Source organism: Heptranchias perlo, chromosome 19, assembly GCF_035084215.1.
Source record: "Heptranchias perlo isolate sHepPer1 chromosome 19, sHepPer1.hap1, whole genome shotgun sequence".
NCBI classification, from domain to species: domain Eukaryota; kingdom Metazoa; phylum Chordata; class Chondrichthyes; order Hexanchiformes; family Hexanchidae; genus Heptranchias; species Heptranchias perlo.
The window spans coordinates 11,721,723-11,740,900 of NC_090343.1; the positions used below are offsets into that span (position 1 = coordinate 11,721,723).

General features: G+C 42.2%; 1 protein-coding gene across 1 annotated transcript in view; it reads left to right on the forward strand.

The window, feature by feature from the left end:
• LOC137335163 (transcription factor MafB-like) overlaps positions 1–18,627 on the forward strand; it is a 289,042-nt gene extending 270,415 nt beyond the window's left edge. The window contains exon 5 of the transcript XR_010966350.1: positions 16,970–18,627. The gene's annotated coding sequence lies outside the window, so the exon portion shown is untranslated. The remainder of the gene's footprint in view (positions 1–16,969) is intronic.
• Positions 18,628–19,178: the final 551 nt, after the last annotated feature.

Genomic DNA, 19,178 nt, shown 5'->3' on the forward strand with positions numbered 1-19,178 from the left:
AGTCACCTTAAGATTGGTGTAACAATACTGCTACTGCCTGCGCTGCTTCATTCCTTCCTTCTTCTTAGTAAACCACAGGATATAGGAAATGGGTGTGGCAGGGCAGGGGAGGCAGAACAGATCAAGTCATTTTTTCCTGTTACAAGATGTGCTTATGTCATGATATTTGAGTTTTTTTTTATGAGGTGCGAGTTGAACAGAATTCATTCTTATTTCTCCAGTAACAAAATCCAATTGTGCTTGTGCCTTTCTCTATGTACTGTAGCCATAAAGAAACACTTTCACTACACACACATGGATGGAGGTATCCATGATTAGAGTGTCTATTGACTCCACTGTGTTAGCCAATGAGTTGGAAGCGGGTGGGACTTACGGCAGGACTCACAGCAAACAAAGTCTATTTCCTCAGCAAACAGCAAAACAAAGTCTATTTAAATAGCGCACTACAGCAAACAGTCTACAGAATCTATTTAAAAAGAGTCGCTACCAACTAGTGGAAACAGAACTCTGACTGAAATTGCAGCAACTTCTCCCGATAAAAGCAGGGTGATTTCTCCAGGAAAAGTGAGTGGAGGATAGCTACATACAAATTATGTGCATAAAATCAATCCCAGCCACTTACAGCAATGCGGTCACCAGGCTTGAGTGACAGGGGAATTACCCAATCATCTCCATTCCGGCTGGGAACAGTCACTATATGCAGCCATGAATGATGGCAAATAAATCCTTTTGGAACTGGCTGCCTTATATTCCATTCTTCTTGGCCAATGGAGAAATTGCTGAAGTTTTTGACTAGGCCACTTAACTGAAGCAGCCTCAAGCAAAAATGATTCAATGGAATAATTTTATGTTTAGTGGTGGACATTCACTGCTGAACTGTCAGTGCAGTGTTATCCATACTCCTGCAAGTCAATTTATCACAGCTTAATTGATATAAGCCATATAAAGTTAATCAGATGAACTGATGCAAAAGTATCACCCCCGAGAAATGAATGAGTCGCTTGAGCTTTCTTAATAATCGTGGGCAAAACAAGCAGGTGATAGTGCTGAAAAAGCGATGGGGGAATTGATGTGGTCAAGCTCGCCTGGAAATTCCATGGGGGCTCTCCCGATCACCCAGTGTAACTTTGGTGGGAGATCGGCAGAATTTCCAAAGAAAAAGTGTAGGCGGCTATTTTCAGTCACTTATGCCGGTAATAAGGGGGTTGGATGATCTCCCACTGAAGTTGCCATGAGAGATCCTGAGAACGCCCCATAGAATTTCAGAGCCTATATGTAGCACTGTTGTAAATACATCCATGAAAATCTGATGGTCAGTATCGCTAGTCAAAGGTAAAATATTAACTAGAAATACTGGAAATCTTCATGAATGTATTACAATGTTGTTGTACATAGCATTTTTCCCCAGCTGTGTCTAAATTAAGAGTTCCAGGAGAGATTATTATATTTCATAGAGAAAGAGCTACACACATTGGTGCCATCCATCTAATTGGGACTGGGTGGCATAGAGGTGTCTTTTCACATATGTGCCCTGACTTCAAATCCAGGGGAGACTAATGGGATGGAAATCTCCTCTATATGCCTGTTGTGAAGGTACAACGTGAAAAATGATTGGCGAGTCTTAGTCGAGTTCTGAGTGCGTGCAGGCCCACATATTAAAAATGACCATAACTCAGCATCAACTGGCAATCTCCCCAACATAGGACAAAGGTTGGCTGGTGTGGGAAATGCAAACATTCACATTGTGTAGTAAGAGATCCTCTTCTGAAGTTAATACTAAGGTATATTGATGGGCTAGAATACATCTATCATCTGGCCCATACTTGATGCTGATACTAAGTGACAAAAGTGGAACAAGAGTGTCATCCCCCAGCACTTTGATGAGTGCATAAATTCACCCCTTTCCCACCTCATTGAAAAAATACTAGTACCTTCTGGAAGTAAAAATGGCTGAATGAAAATGGCTAAAAAGTAAAGAGAGTGGGGTTGAATTTCCATGGGGTGGGGGTCTCCTGATCATCCACTGTAATTTTGGCACAAGAGCCATGGAGAAATGGCATAAGTGGTGTTTGCACCACTTCTCTGGAGCTCCTGTGGATCTTGCGCCAAAGTTACGACAGATGATCGGGAGAACCCTGATGGAAATTGAATCTCAGAACTCCATATTACCAAGAAAGCTAAGGACTTGGAAAATCAGTTAGTGGGCTTAAGGAGGTGGCATGTTCAAAAGTGGCCCACAATAAAGAGATCAAAAGGGAGTTAAAGGATGAAAGCATGATACTCAGAGGAAAAAAAACTGACTGTTGTTCAATGAAGAACATCGATTATTCTTAACATTTGGAAGGAGGCGGAGACCACATCGCTTTACTCTTTGGATTCTTGTTAATTGCTGTTTGTAAGTGGCAACCACAGGTAATTTGAGCTAACAAAATCCATGCCAATTTATCACTTTATCATTTTATATACTGCATAATGTAACGGACATACTGTTCTTTGTACTCTTGCACCTACATTCCTGAGAATTCCCAAAGTAATTGGAGTTCAAAGTCTTAAGCAGTCATCTTAAAAATAAGATAATGCATGGTCCAAAGTCACAATTTGTAATGACTCTGCTCGCTATCTTCATGTTATTCATTTATATTCCCAAGTAATGGCTGACTTATTGGATGAAGAACTGGACAATGTTTATGCAGAGGAAGGCAGCCCATCCAATTTGGAGAACGAGGAGGGTGGAATCTGTCAGTATTGGAGATCTGACATTCCAGAGGAATAATGCTGCCTATGAAAACACAAGAAAGTTGTCATATTTACACTAGGATCCTCCACAATGCCATGCCACAAGAGGTTACCATCATCTGAGCAGTCACTGAAAACATATGAAGGGACATTTCAGTCTCATCAGTCAGGAGTTCAACTCATTCTCACCCCATCCCCCTCCTCCCTCACACACCTGACACAAATTGGGATAAAGGGTGGGATGTGACAATGGTGGGCACGTGCTCTGGATGTTATGCAGCTTGCTTTTCAGCAGATGCAAAAATGTCCTTACATCACAGTCTATGTAATTATACAGGACACAATACCAAGCACGAGCTTAATAATCGATTTGCTGATTACACCTGCCCATAACCAGACAGCCTAGAGTGTTACTGCTGCTGATGTGCCACTTTAGTCTGAGGCTGAACTTTGAAGATTCATTCCACAGATTCAGATACTTATTTGTCTAGTATTGTTTGACGTTATTTTAATATATGATGATGTTGTAGCGAGGAAAGGTACTTCTCTTATTCTGTTTATACTATGTAAAGTACAACATTATTTACCTACTCTTTTTTTGTTGGACTAGTTAAATAAATACCATTGCTTATCATTTCTATATTCTGTCCCTTTCTCTCACTAGACTTTGCTAATTACCATAGCATATTTAAAAACTGAGACCATGTGACAGATAGGGCTTTATTTAATACTTTCAATTTCAGGAATGTTCTTGGTTTTCTTTTCGCCAGTTTTCTCTCCACCTTCTCTCCTGGATCCAGCACTTCTTGCTGGAGTGTGATGCAGTCATCGTCCATTCCTCACCCAAGTGCCCATTCGTTTTGAATGAGGTCAGACAATGAGTATCAATGAGGCCATCAATTGTAGGGGGGGATATCACAGCTGAGCCTGATTGTGTCCTTGCATGCCATATGGCTGATTTTCCCCTCCGTAGCCCAGGAGCACTGAGGCAAATTGTTGCTACCTTGGTTGATATCAGGTAACTCAGGTATCAAATCTGGCACCTTCTGGCCTGTATGGATCAACAATGCACTACATTTAGTAACTGGCCACCAGGAGTGCTGGGTTATTAATTTCTTAACATATGCATATAGAAGAACTGACCTGTTGCTTATTTGGTAGAAAAACATAATTTGTGGCTGTACTTCCCCATGTAATTTGGACTTGAGTTATAACTTAATGAGCTAGACTCAGCACGGACACGGCTAATCCTGAAATTGCAAACCAGAGGTGTCATAGGTGCCGTCATTTGGATGAGATGCGGATGTAAAAGATCCCATGGCACTATTTTGAAGAAGAGCAGGGGAGTTCTCCCTATGACCTGACCGATATTTATCCCTCAACCAACATCTCTAAAAAACAGATTATCTGGTCATTATCACATTGCTGTTTGTGGGAGTTTGCTGTGCACAAATTGGCTGCCGCTTTTCCTGCATTACAACAATGACTAAACTTCAAAAATACTTCACTGACTGTAAAGCGCCTTGGGATGTCCTAAGGTTGTAAAAGGCGCTATACAAATGCAAGTCTTTCTTTTCTCTCTTTAATTTTCATGGAGGTTCTCCTGATTGTTCTCTGTCAGTTCACTGAAAGATTTGCAGAAACCCCGGAGAAATGCCATGAATCCTGTTTACGCTGTTTCTCTGGGGCTTCTGCGGATCTTCCGCTGAATTTATGGTGGAGAATTGGGTGAAGCCTCATGGAAATTCAGCCCCGTAGTCTTTTTCGAGGACACTTCATATAAGGCCAGTTAATGTTGGTGGCAGTGGGTATAGAGTTTTATAGATAAACAGGAACAGCAATGCAAGACAGTCAAAGACTCAGATACAACATCCAAATGAAAGATCTTTACAGACAGTAACAAGAAAGAAGAAACATAGCACTCACACTATTATGCTTGCAACCACTTGGGAAATGTGCAAATAGAATGCACACAATCACAGGCGTCATGGGAGCACAAAAAGCAGAGTCTGTATTGATGGTTGTGTTTCTCTTCTCAACCAGACATAGAGGGCATGTTGGATTTATGTGAAAAGCAGAGTTGATCACAAATTTATCCCACAATTTTACACATACATATATTTTTTTTTTCAGTGTGCTACTGTCTAAATTCATACATCAAATGAGGGTTTACTTTCTGGTCCCAGAGCTGAAGCGATTTACCAAAGTCAGCATCATTAAATATTCATAGTGAGCACCAATTGGGTCTGCTGATGGGAGATTGTTGTCAGTGAACATTGGAAAATTATGCACAACTGTAGTGTTTAAAGATCTGCAGCTGCTACTTTGCAACAGTGGCTACACTTTAAAAATACTTCATTGTAATTCACTAAGGTGCTTTGGGCTGTCCTGAGGTCAAGAAAGGTGGTATATAAATGCAAGTCCTTTTACTTGAAGGGACAGTATTTCTTGCTGGCCAGAAAGGAAATCACTGGAGCAAAGTATAGATGGCTGCAGAACATCTCTGAACGCCTCCCTTTCCAGATGCTACAATAGAGGTGCTTCTGCAGGACATGTGGGGAAAAGGGTTGTCCTGTTTGGGTCTCCAAGGCAACCTATCCACAAGAAAAGTGGGCGCACTGACCAACTGTGCCCAACACCCAAAGGACAAGGGAACATAAGAGGGGAAAGGTTTAATAGCAACAAGACATTGGGAAAAATATGTGTGCCACAAAGAGTTTCCCCTCAACCTGTTGCACAATATCTGAGATTGCATGCTAATCACTCAGAAACCATATTGCAGCAGTTTACATTTTATTATCGTCACTTACAAATACAACTATCAATATAAGGAGCCTCATGAATTTATGACAAGCAGGGCCTTAGTACGTCAATAGGACTCAAACTGCATCTTAACCCGAGCCTGAGCGGGGAAATCACTGCAGCTTTCCCGCAAGGTGAAAGCAGGTCAGCAACAGTCGGGAAGAATGAAGAAGCCCAAAAGGTGTCAAACATTTTCCTTTGTGGGGCCTGTGGGGCCAGGTGAAGCAGGAGTGCTCCTCCAGACCCACGAGGAAAATCACAGCCTCCCCATGCCCCAGAATCCTCCCCTTCCCTTCCGCGAGACCTTCCCGAAATCCCATTCCCGCCACTTACCAGGAAGCCGGCGGGAGGCCAACAATCACCCGCTTTTTGGTAGCCGCCAGTCACTCTATGCCTTCTTCATGCCCGCTTTGGTCGGGAAACAGATCAGCGGACGGATGGAATGAAGTTATTATGCGTGTATGTGGAAAGGTACATAGGAACATTAGGAACAGGAGTAAGCTATTCAACTCCTCAGACTTGCTCCGCCATTCAATTAGATCATGGCTGATCTGCACCTCAACTCCATTCTCCTGCCTTAACTCCATATCCCTTAATACCCTTACCTAACAAAAATCTATCTACCTCAGTCTTGAAAGCTCCAATTGTTTCCCAGTATCCACAGCCTTTTGGCGGACAGATTTCCAAATTTCTACTACGCTTTGTGTGAAAAAGTTCTTCCTGATTTTGCTCCTGAACGACCTGGCTCTAATTTTAAGATTATTTCCCCTTGCTCTTGATTCCCCCACCAGAGGAAATAGTTTCTCTGTATCTACCCTATCAAATCCTTTTAACATTTTAAACATCTCAATCAGATCGCCCCTCAATCTCCTGTGCTCAAGAGAATACGAGCCAAGTTTATGCATCCTGTCCGCATAATTTAACCCTCTAAACCATTCTATCATTCTGGTGAATCTGCACTGCACCCCCTCCAGGGCCAAGATATCCTTGCTGAGGTGCGGTGCCCAGAACTGAACCTGGTACTCCAATAGGTTTTGACCAAGACAACTGAAGCATAACTTCCTCCCCTTTGTATTCTAGCCCCCTTGAGACAAAGGCCAACATTCCATTAGACTTTTTGATTGCTTTTTATACCTGTCTACTGATTTTTAATGATTTGTTTACTTAGACTCCTAAATCTCTTTGCTCCTCTACAGTCCCGAGTTTCTCACCATTTAGAAAATACCACAATTTATCTTCAGACCACCATTGCTCCTCTTGCTGCCCGTAGTGATCTTCTTCCTTTGGGGCCTTCCTGACATTCCCCTTGACCTGCCTAACTCTAGTTTTAAGGTTATGCCTCTTTGTTCTGTACTCCCCCACCAGAGGAAATAGTTTCTTTCCAGCTACCCTATCAAATCCTTTAATCACCTTAAACACGTCAATTAGATCACCGCTTAACCTTTTATACTCAAGGGAATACAAGCCTAGTCTATGCAATGAGTCCTCATAATTTAACCCTTTTAGCCCTGGTAATAATGAACCTCATTATACTGGTGCTCACCTTGTAAACCATACAGGTGTCATGAGCTATGGGTGCAGAGTATGGCCTTGATCTCCCGGAAGCCAGCCAGGGACTTGGCTTTCCGGGTGAAAAAGTCCTGGCAGAAGAGAGTGCCTTAAAATGAAGCCATTGTGGAGAGAAGTAAGCATTCGCTTGCATAATATGGTTCTGCTGGTTGCAGACTAGCTTAACATTGAGCGGAATCCCTTCTGTTGACATAGGTGGTGGCATTGAGCAATGGAGCACAGAAGGAAGGCCATTGTAGATGCAATCTACGACCACTTGGACCTTTGAGAATCCTGTCACTCTATAAAATTGCAGTGCTGTGTCATGTTGCCACAGCAGCAAACAAGACAACACACCAAAACTGAGTGAGAAATAAGACTTCTGCAAACAATGGACAGATAACCTGGTGGGTTCCTTTACCAGCATGCAGTATTCCATGCCCCATTTTCCTCTATTCATTGCGCCCAGGTGATGCAACAACATCAGGTGCAGGAACAGGAAAACCGGCCCTATTGTGTAAATAAAAGGGTTATTAGCATAAGAAAACCATTGCACATCAACATACACATAGATATAAAAACAAACTTAAGATCATAACCACTGCTTCCATTTTTTCGGACAGCAGGTGCTGGTAATGGTTCTGCTGTTGTCATTTAGAGCTCCTCTAGACCCATCTTTTGTTTCTTTACTTGTCCCATTCCCACCCTCCTTGCCTTGCACCATCATCCCTTTTGTCATTTAATCACTCCTGCCCTCCACACTATCACAGGCCTTCCCTTTTGCTCTTTCCGCCCCTCCCTTTTCCCTGGCTCTGTACTTGCTTAAAAACTGTTAAATCTTTGCTTCTTCCAGTTCTGATGAAAGGTCATCGATCTGAAATGTTAACCCTGTTTCTCTCTCCGCAGATGCTGTCTGACCTGCTGTGTATTTCCAGCATTTTCTGTATTTATTATCAGGAAGAACCGTTGCCTTTTACATCATCAGAAGGTCTCAAAATGCTTCTCAGGCAATGAATATTAAGGAATGTAGCCGTTGTTATTGCATAGGCAAATGAGGCTGCCAATTTTCACACAGCAAGGTCCCACAACAACAAATGAGATTATGACTTGTTAATCTGTTTTCAGTGGTATTGGTTGAGGATTAAATATTGGCCAGGACACTGGGAGAACACTTTGCTCTCCATTTAATAGTGCTATGGGATCTTTTACATCATCCTGAACAGATGGGATTGTGGTTTAACATCTCACCCAAAAGATGGCACTTCAACAATGCAGCGCTGCCTTAGTGACGCACTGAAGTGTCAGCCTAGATTAAGTGCTCATCGCCTAGAGTGAAACTTGAACCCGTGACCTTCTGACTCAGAGGTGAGAGCGCTACCACTGATCCAAAGTGACACATGCAAAGCAAACACTTTCATCAAAATCTCATCTGAAAGAACTAGAGAATGGCAATCTGCATGCACTATGTGTAATAATACAGTCTGTGCCAAAGAATTTTCAACAACACTTGTAAAACCTTGCTTTCTTAAATGCCAAGTTCAATGAAACTTTCTTTTCAAGTTAATCAGTCATCTTCTACATCTTGTGACAATAGCCTAAAAATGACTGTTGGCAAAATTAGCAGACAAACATTTGAGGGTCGGCTTTAAGTCCGAGCGGGAACTTACGGGTGTCAGATTGTTTTCGAGCCTCCCAGTGGCAGCCAGAGGCTGCAGCAATTTTAATTTCCAGGCCTCATTATTGCCTTTTTTTGGGCCCGGAGGAACACTCCAGTAAAAATCTTATCTTACCGGGCCACCTCACGTTTCGATCCTCTTCTGACCTGCTTCAGCCAGGTGGGGAAGCCTTGGTGGAACCCCTGCTCAGGCCTGAGTTAAAATCGCGGTCAGGGCCCGACGACATTATCGAGCCACGGTCTGCATATTCAAAGAAGGACCCCGCCGGATTTAGGCAGGCGCCTTTGCTGCCTACTCAGAAGAGCAAGTTAAAATCAGGATCAGCACAAAGCAGGTGGGAAATCAGCGGGTAAGTCACCTGGGGCGTTTTTACTGCCCACTCGTCTGGTTTCTGCCGGGCAGGTAGGGTTAAAACCCTTCCCTTAATGGATTCAGAAGACATTCTTCTGTCTGGAACACGGGCACTAACCCACTTATTTTAAATGGGTTAATGCTTCCACTAAAATAGTAGTCAAAAGAATTTCTTATGAAGATGTTAAGCTTTTTCTCCAGATATCACCAACAGTAATTTCTAGACTAAGATCGCTATTAAATACCTTTGGCCCAATTTTAATTCCAGTCCACTTTTCGCTGGGTGAGTGGTTATGTGAGATAGAAACTTGCCTATTGCTCCTGAAATGAGGACCTGGGATATTTTAATTCCTGGGCCTCATTTAAATCCTGCTGACTGACTTCCCACTCATTCCGGGCGGAAAGTGGCGGGAAATCACTCGGCCTGGAGGCCACCTGCCGAGACCAGGTAAATAGCGGGATCGGCTGCCGGGGCCATCGTGCAGGGTCCTCACGATTGGGAGTGGCGGACAAGTCCACGGCAGGGAAGGCCTAAGCTTGCTTTGTGGGGCACAAAGCAGCTCTCCTGCTCTTCCTGGCCCCACAAAGGAAAGTAAAAAGAAATGTTAAAAACTTACCTTTTTGGGCCTCATCTCGCCCCGTTTCAATTCCCCGCTAGATTGGCCTGGCGGGAAACTCACTGCTGCTTCTGGCTCAGGCCGCCAAGTTAAAATTGCAGTCAGGTCCTGACATGCATATGTTAAGAAGGGCTCCGCCAGCTTTGGGTGGGTGTCCTCGCCTCCTGATCAGTTAAAATTGCAATCTATTTGAACCGTACCTGACCGGCAGCTCCAGGGGAGTAAATAACCCGGACAATTTTAACTGCTCACCTGCCCAGTTTCCTCTGCCGGGTAGAGTTCAAATCAACCCCCTTGAGTAGTGAGTGAGTTTGTGGGGCTTAGCACAAGTGCAATGAGGGAGGTGTGCACATTCATGTCTGACTCCTCTTATAATACAGCCAATGTGTGCCTGAAAAAGGCATTGCCTCGAGCATAAATCAAGACTTTATCAATTTTTACTGAGATATTTTGCACTCCACAACTTGGTTAATGAACTATCTGACATTTATACAGGTTAGTTGGCTCATTATTTGCTTGAGATGCATAAATTAAATCATTAAAGGCCTGGATTTTAACTGGCAGCGGGTTTCCGGTGGGAAACTGCGCTGACAAGTTTCTAGCCTGCCCGTGGAGGAGTGACTCCCAGCTGACTTTAATGGTCAGGACTCACTTAAATCGCGTCGGCTGACACCCCACCTGGTCCCGATGGGAAGCGATAGAAAATCACGCAACTGGAAGCCACCCGCTGTCGGTGGATAAGGGGCAGGATTGCTTGCTGGGCCATCTCACTGGCTTTGGGTGGATGTCCTTGCTGCCCGTTCAGGAGAGAAGATGGCAGCATCAGGTGGCTCCAGGGCGGGTTAGTAACTTGGGCGATTTTAACTGCCCGCCTGCCCAGTTTCTGATCGGCAGGGTGGGTTAAAATCACCCTTGTTGTTGCACATACATTGTCGGTAGGCTGTCTTTGTTCATACCCATTGATAAAGGTCTGAATATACATCCCCTACACACCTGGGGAAATGGCTTGTGCTGGGGGCCACAATGGGACCGTGCGAATGTCCTCCAGATCTTTTCAGATCATGTAAGGCTGAAAGCACTTAAGGCATGCTTCACCTGACCTGCACCAAGGCAGAGGGAAAAAGGAAAATCAGATCCAAAAATGTTCAGGAGCGACACATTTCAAACCTGTGTGTTCCCACGATTTTTATTAGTGGGCTGAAAATAACAAAGAAAAGCTTCTTTCCCTTTTTTTCAAAACAGAGGAAAGTATAGCTCAGCTACTGAAGTTCTCAAGGATATAATTTGCTTTTTGTTAAATGACACAAATGATTATTATTTTTCAGTGGCAGGTGAGATAAGGCCATGGAGACAAAAAGTGTGGATTTTTGTAGATGGAAGAGCTAAGATGGACTGATTTTAAGATGGTCAATTTTTATGTCTGATTACGCTCCTGTGAAGCGCTTTGGGACGTTAAAGGCGTTTATATAAATGCAAGTTGTTGTTGAATGGCCTTCCTTTAACATATTTAGCTTGTGATCTTATGAAAAGGAGAACACTATCTTAAATAAACTTCAATCATTTGTTCTCCCCCTCCCTGTCCCCCCCACAGTGTTTTAATTTAGCACAGCCGGTAGGGAAAGAGAAATTCCCCACAGCTGTCTCAATAAGAATAGCCTGGAGGGGACAAGTTTTTTCTCCCTTGATAAAGATCTGGCTGGCAGTTTTAATGTTCATATCTGTGTGCTGTGTCTTTGTTTTTTTGATAACAAATAGGGAAGAAACGGAAAGGGGAAGAAAGTATCCAGTGTGCGAGAAAGGTTTACTCAAGCTTCTAAGATTGGGTCATTGGTGTTCATGTAACTGCTATTTCATTACCACCCTCATTCCATGCAACACAATTAAGAAATATTGGTTCAACCAATTTCAGAGGAAGCAAAGAGCTGAGTAAGTTGCCCAATGAGTTTGTCCCTGGGCAATATTACTCCAGGAAAATCTATACTAAACCAATAAACTATAGTTGGTCCTGCCAGGAGTATTCATTAGGATCTCCAAAAGATGACAAAATAAACTGTATGTGAAATTGTAATACAGAATATTTGGATTATAAGTCTTTCCAATCGTTCAATTTAAAAGTAAGTAGCCTTCTTAAAGATTTTATTACAAGGACATACCGAGAATTGATTGGAAAAGAAAAACAGTTGAATATATATCGCTTCATTTGCTGTTAACTAAAATAAGATTCTAGCCAATCTTGAGACAGAATTATGCAATGCATTGATACTTTAATAAAGGGTGATCTGAACTGGAAACAGTTTATGAGTTTTCAGTGCTATTGTGAGAATCATACCGATCTATAAAGTCATGAAAGATTTGATTACAGTGGTTCAGATGTCAGCGACCCCTTTGACTTTTCTTTTTGCCGATTATTTCTGGGTAGCTATTTTATTCAAGGATTTCACCTGAGCACCTCTAAGAAGAAATTAATAAAGGCCTGAAACTAGGGGATGGTGGAGGTGAGGAGAGCAATAGTTTGAGCAGTGGAGCACTTGACTTCCCTTCAGTTGGGCAAGAGTTAGAGGACCAGAGTTACCTGTCATTCAGACTTGCTTCAGTTGAGTGGGACATAAATTTACTTCTATTTTAGGAGCTGTGTGCCCTGCATCAAATGTCAGTCTTTGTGATCTGTAAAGTAGTTGAAATATAAATAAATCTGTAGCAAGAAACACTTTATAAAAGATAGTATTTGACTTAGGGAGAGGGAATTTTTTGTTGTTTCCCTAGTGGTCAAGAAGTTTCTTTGGAGTAACAGAAAATAAGGGCTGAATTTTGTGCTTGGCTTTTTAAGTCAAGAGACATTTACTCTTTAGTCAACAAGTTAGCACTGTTCCAAGTCTTTTTTTCATTGCGATTCATTGGCCTTAGTAAGCCAGGTAACTTCAGGCTTTGGGACAGAAGGAAAAACTGACACTTTGAATCATGCCTCTAACCATTAACTATGAAAAAGTCCCATTAGAGCAACCTAGACTCCTCCCTCAGACACAAATATTTATTGAAAAGTAGGACTTTCTAGGAGAAAATGCTAAAAGTCTGTAAATAAAATGATAGAAATGCATCCATTTGAATGCATTGACTAGTCCGGACGCCTCTTGGTTGGGCAAATGGATGGTGCCGCCACTTGTTCCAGATAGTGCTGCATTGTGTTGAATCTTTTGCTGATATTGGAAAGTCCTAATGAGGGCTTACTAATCAGTTAGAAAGGGTTAAAATATTCTTTACAACTTGTAATCAGATACCATCAAGTTGGATCACATTAGATTGTATCTGCAGTTCCTTAGCCCATTTATTTAATTTGTCCAGATCCCATCTGAGAGCTACCAATCTACCCTTACACTGGGCATCTGGGCATGTAGCTCAATCTCATTAGCAAATGTCATAACAACATTAGAACTGCTCTCTATAATTTTTATGAATAGTGTAAACAGTAGGTGACTCAGAGCAGGCCTTGGTAGAGTGCCACTAGTCGCTGCTTCCAGGCAGAGTACTTCACATCCATCCTCATCTACCAGTCTCCACTGCCAAAATAAATTTCAGTCTGGTTGACTAATTCGCCATTAATTCCAGACACCTTTATCTTCTTCAGAAGCCTGAGATGCGGAACCTTGTCAGATGCCTTCCGAAATACCAAATATATTATATCCATTAAATAGAACTCGTCCGCTAATTAAGTTACCTCTTGAAATAATTGCAGTAGATTTGTGAGGTATGACCAATTGCTTCTAAATCCATGCTGACTACCTCTTATGACATCCATGCTCTTTAGAGGTACATTAATACCATCTTGTAAAATGCTTTTGAGCATTTTCCTCACTATCAATGTTGAACTAACTGGTCTATGAATCCATAATTATCTCCCTCCTCTTTTTAAAAATAGCAACCTTATCAGGGCAATTTGCCAGTCCTCAGATCAATCTTCGTATTGTTGAGTTTTTCAAAATGTTACCCAGGGTCCTATCTTATTTCCCAATCTCATTTATTGAGGGATTCTGGGGTGTATGTTATCTGCTCCAGTACATTTAATGTATTAAGGTTCTTCGAGATACCTGCTTAATCTCCCTCTATTGTCTGGAAATTACGTTGTACACTATTACAGTGCAAATACTTAATGCATTTGCATGAAATACTTGGTCCACTATTTTAAGAGAGGCATCTCTTTCAGGTTCCGATCTCATTAGGAAACAGTCAGGGAGTTGCTCAGCGTTGAATGGCCCCCAGCAACGATCCGGAGACAGGGGGGTGGAAAATCTGCCGGCTTCATTAGTGAGTCAAGCCGGAAGGTGGCACTAAAAGGAGTGGGGGAGGGGGAAGGGGGAGGCATACCGGGGGAGGGGAGAGAGCTACCCCGCAGCCCGCAGCATATTTGTGGGGTGAGAAAGAGAATTCCTAATCCTTCTGGCCCCACAGAAATTCCCCCCCAAAAGTGTTCTAGGCCATTTTTGGAGCAGTCTCTAGGGGTCCCTTTAAGGACCACTGGTTAGGCCTCTCAGCACCTGGTACAAATGGGTGAAGCGTGCGTGGTGCCCATTCCGTTCATTTGTACTTGAAAATTGCAAACAGGGTTATTTGCATATTTGTATATTTAAACAGCCTCCTGTTTCAGGCAGGATTGCTGGGTCCCCATTTACAGGCCTCCTGAAAATCACATCAGGTGGGTATCCAACGGGCAGCCACCGTTTCCTTGCCATTTTCAACTGCCAGGCGTCTAGTAGCAGGGCAGCCAGCAGTAGAAAATTGCCCCCATAGTGTGCAATCTAATTGAAGGAATCAGATTGTGTATATTTATAACAATAGGAATGCTGAGAGTGAGTCACAAGTTGTAACTTAAAAAAAAATATTTGTTGGTGAGGGGAAATGAGGAGAAATTTTTTCAGGCAGCAAGTTGTTATGATCTGGAACACATTGGCTGAAAGGGTGGTGGAAGCAGATTCAATAGTAACTTTCAAAAGGGAATTGGATCTTTACTTGAAAAGGAACAATTTGCAGGGCTATGGTGAAGGATTGGGAGAGCGGGGCTAATTGAATAGCTCTTTCAACGAGCCAGCACAGGCACGATGGGACTCATCTTTCAGGTTCGGTGCAGCATGGCTACATATGGAGAGTAAAACTCCTTCTACTCTGCCTCAACAATTATGACTGAGCCCTACTCTCAGGAGAGCAGCCCCTATCCCCCATGAATTTTCCTGCATGAGGCATTCTTATGGTCTATCTGAGTGGACTACCAAATTCATGTCCAATTGTGGGTAGTTTTGTGCCTTTAATCGATGTTCAACCTGGTTTAGTTTGTTCAAACTGATTTCACATTGGACCCTTACAACTGTCAGAGAGACCATCTGTAATGCTTCCTCATCCATTCAAACTGAGATCAGCTAACTCGATGTAGACCAGGGATTGATGGGACTTTCTTCCCATCACTCTGGCCTGGATTCAAATCCGGACTTTTGGACGTATAAATATAACATGTAAACTTTTGCACCACCTAACTCACCAAGTTACATTTGGATTTAATTGAGGGCTTCAAATATAGAATAATTATTACCTGGGAGTGAGATATAGAGTGTAATCTTCTCAAAATGATTCTCAAGTTTTATAGGAAGAATAATGGATACCTAGAATGTACACATTCCTATTCCAACCATAGGGCTCAGATGGCAACAGAAATCTGGACAGAAAAGTTCAGCAGTTTCTAAGCACCATCTTAAATCCAAGATAAGATTACTGCCATGATATCACTCCTTGGAATCTGTTACTCGCTATCATATAAACCATTTACATTTTGTTGGCGTGTGTTGTGGAGGGGTGTCAGTTTCTTTTCTGTTCCCTGTGCTTGTGATAGGAGAGTTGAGAATTACCCAATTTAACCATCAGTGGTTGAGTATCTTTTGGACCCTGTTGTGAAAAGCAGAGGAGAAAAGAATCACGGATCTTAGCAGAGCCTCACACCCTTACTGGCAAAGTCTGCATCTCTGTAAAAAAAACGCTTATCCTAGAAAACCTAATGTGAGGACAATTCCCCACGGAGGCAGTCACACTATAAAAGCGAGCACTGAAGGACTTATAACTGCTGACATTATTAGCTCCTTTCATATGCAGTCCTGTGGTTACAGACGGTGACAAGCCCCAGTAGCTCTGTTTTCACTTCAGCAATAAACAGCTCGTGAGTGTAACGAATGGAAAAGTGGCTTGTTCAGGCCTTCTGTTTTTACTCAACCCTTCTCACCCCCTGTTAAGTGGACATGGCTTGTAATGTCTCCAAAAAGAAAAGGAAAAAAATAAAAGCCAAAGGGGGTGAACTGATGAAGCCTGTGATTGACACAAGCATGACCATTCATTATTAATAGGTCAGATTGAAGGGAGCTCGTTACTTTATGAAGGAAATTTCAGTTGAAGCCATTGTCCACATTAAAAAAAAGTTGCATATAACAGTACACCTTCAGTCAATCTGTGTATGCTGCACATATAGAGCAACTTAAGTGTTTAGTGCACTTAAAATTCAATGAAGAAAAGTAGATTAAAAAATATATCTAAGATAACAGATCAGGGACTAAGACAACAGAGGGACTCACATGACAACAGAAGGCTAGAAATTATTGTTGGCAATTTTAGCAGGCAAATGCTAGTGTGCTCGAATGACATTCCTCTACTATTTTGACAGAGGAGTCATATCACAAGAATGTCACATCAATGGGTTAAACATTCATCCACTTACATTGGCAACAGTCATTTCTGGCCTATAGTGCGTCACATAGGTTGAACACAATTGAGAGCTCAAACAGCATCATAAACAGCAAAAGTCAACTGCTCTACAAATATCATCTGAAACATGAGATTGTACTTCAGCCTTTTGATATGTACAGTGTAGGTCATTCCCCTATAACATGAAGTTAAATGAAACCAGATATAAATGTAATTCAAATCATGTGGTACCAAAGCGCATTAGCTCAAGTCATGTGATTTGACCATTTAGGATGTCATTTAAACCCTTAAGTTATTGCCCCATAACATGCTTCATCCATTGTGTTATCCTCTGTGTAACCTATACCTGGGTATTTTTTATTCCATGTATAATGCAAGATTTCCTGGAGTCTTTGTGCGTGCTTGAAATTGGCAATGCTGATGATAGTTAAACATAATTCCAACAACCAAAGGAATCTCAAGGTTTTATGGCATTGTATTTAAATTATTTTTTTCCTTCTCTTTTAGATTCATCGCCATCGTTTCTGAACCTAGAGGACACGTGCACAAGAAAGTGGGCAGATGGACAGGCAGCAAGCTCCCAGGACTCTCTTAATAGTGTCCTGTTACTTATCATAAAGATCTGCCTGACTGCACTCTGAGATACCTTACCCTCTGATCAGGAGATTGGAAGTTCTCTCAAGTAGAAAGACGCCACAATCAACATCCTAGTACCTCATGATGCAAAGGCATTGCAACCATGCTAAATGACTGCACAATTTATCTCTTAATTTACTCAATGCCTTGTGTATATTTTTACATGACTGTAAGGAAACAGCTCTCGTTTACTCCCTTCATCACTGAAGTAATCCACCTTGATTTTCTTTCTTCTTTTTTTTTTGCCCCCCCCCCCCCCCCCCATACAGGGCTCAGTACCACACATCCTTCTCTAGATGGTATAGCAGGAGTGTCTGAAATGCAGACATCTCTGTAACTTTGCCATCAATATCATATCTAACTGACAAAAGTGGATTGATTTTAATGCTTCTTCCATCCCTGAGGTGGATCCCTTCACTTTCACTTTGCACTTCTAACAAAACACTTGTAAATAAGGTTGAAAGATTTGAGTAGTCTAGCATGTCAGCATAATTGGCAATAATCTTGTTCCTTTCTCCAGTTTAATGGACTTTGACTTGTGATGCATTTTTCCAAATTAGCCATCTTCAGTGATGTTGAAATCAAACATTTTGAGGGGAAGCTTAGAATTATACCACCAAACTTTCTCCACTTCTGCAGTTAATGGACATAGACCTTCCCCAGCTTGAATTGATACCCATACACTCAGAGTGCAAAATTATGTGTTCCTAGATCTCCTGTAGCCCAGATCGAAGCTCCTATTCTCTTAGAAAAGAATCATTCCACCAAGCCTCCCATTCCCCTATCTAGAATCCAAAGATGTCTTATAAATCCCTCAGTATGATTGCCCTAGATTTCCCCCCAACCCCCAGCATGGAGTGGGTCCTTCCTGCGTGGAATTATATCTAACCCTGAGCATGGATTAAAAGGCCTTGATTTTTACTGGGAGGCGCGTTCGGGATGCGACTTTTGAATTTAAAGAAAGTCCCCACCTGCCTGTAGCGGGAACCTCGGCCGACTTGAAAGTCGGCGAAGATAAAATGGCACCGGATGGAAATGGAACGACCTCAGGCTAGTAAGTCAACTTGGCCTAATCTTAACCCCATCCCACGCACCATTCTCGCTGGGCGAGGGGGGTTATAATCAAGGCCGCAGAAGTCTAACCAGCAAACAATAATGATCCTAGATCCTCTTAACATGAAATGATACCCTTAGAGTGCCTTAGCACAGATGTGGGGCCTGGGCTCCACCCTTCATTACATGGTGTATCAAGACCTCGCTTTGCACTGAATGATGTCCCATGACCCCATTAGCATAGGATGAAGGCAGTAGGCACTTTTAGTATAGAATGTGTTTCAGGACCCCTGTCTTTTCATGGAATAATATCCCTACCAGGAATGTGTTGTGAAAGAAATATTTTGTAGGCAGCTCTGAATGAATGTTCTTAAAGGAGCAGGGCACAATTTCAGCTTTATTAATTCTGAGCAGGTAATAACATCACAATATGAAATTGAAAAAAAACCATAATAAAGCAGACAGAAAACATTTAATCCATAGTACTAAATTTTCCTTGAATGTAGACATTTTTCCTGCATGCCCTACACTTCAAAAGTAAGTCATTGGCAATATACCGCTTTGGAACATCCTGAGAATGTGAAAGGCGCACGATATAAAGACAAGATTTTTTTCATTATCACTAGCCAACCACACTGACAATGTCTTCAGTCTCTGCAGGTATTTAGTTACTTCGACTGTGTTGTTTTTTAATCTCTCTCCAATTTCTTCTCCTGAAGTAATTGTCTCCCTTATTGGAATACGATTCTGTGGTAGCCAGTTGTCCTCAGTGAAACTTGCCCAAATGGTCATTATCCATGTGTGAATTTTAACGGTGACTATCTGCGTGATGCCATGGTGGAGCATTCTACCAAACCCAATCTCACTCAGTGTCAACACAGGTGTTCTTCCAGAAGGAAATTCTGTTTAGGAGTAGGAACCCTGGCTGATTTTACCTTCCTTATCCAAGTGGCACTTGTAGCACACCTGCTATGCTCTGGCCGACATCAGTTAACTCAGGCTGGGCATTGAACTTGGGACCTTGACT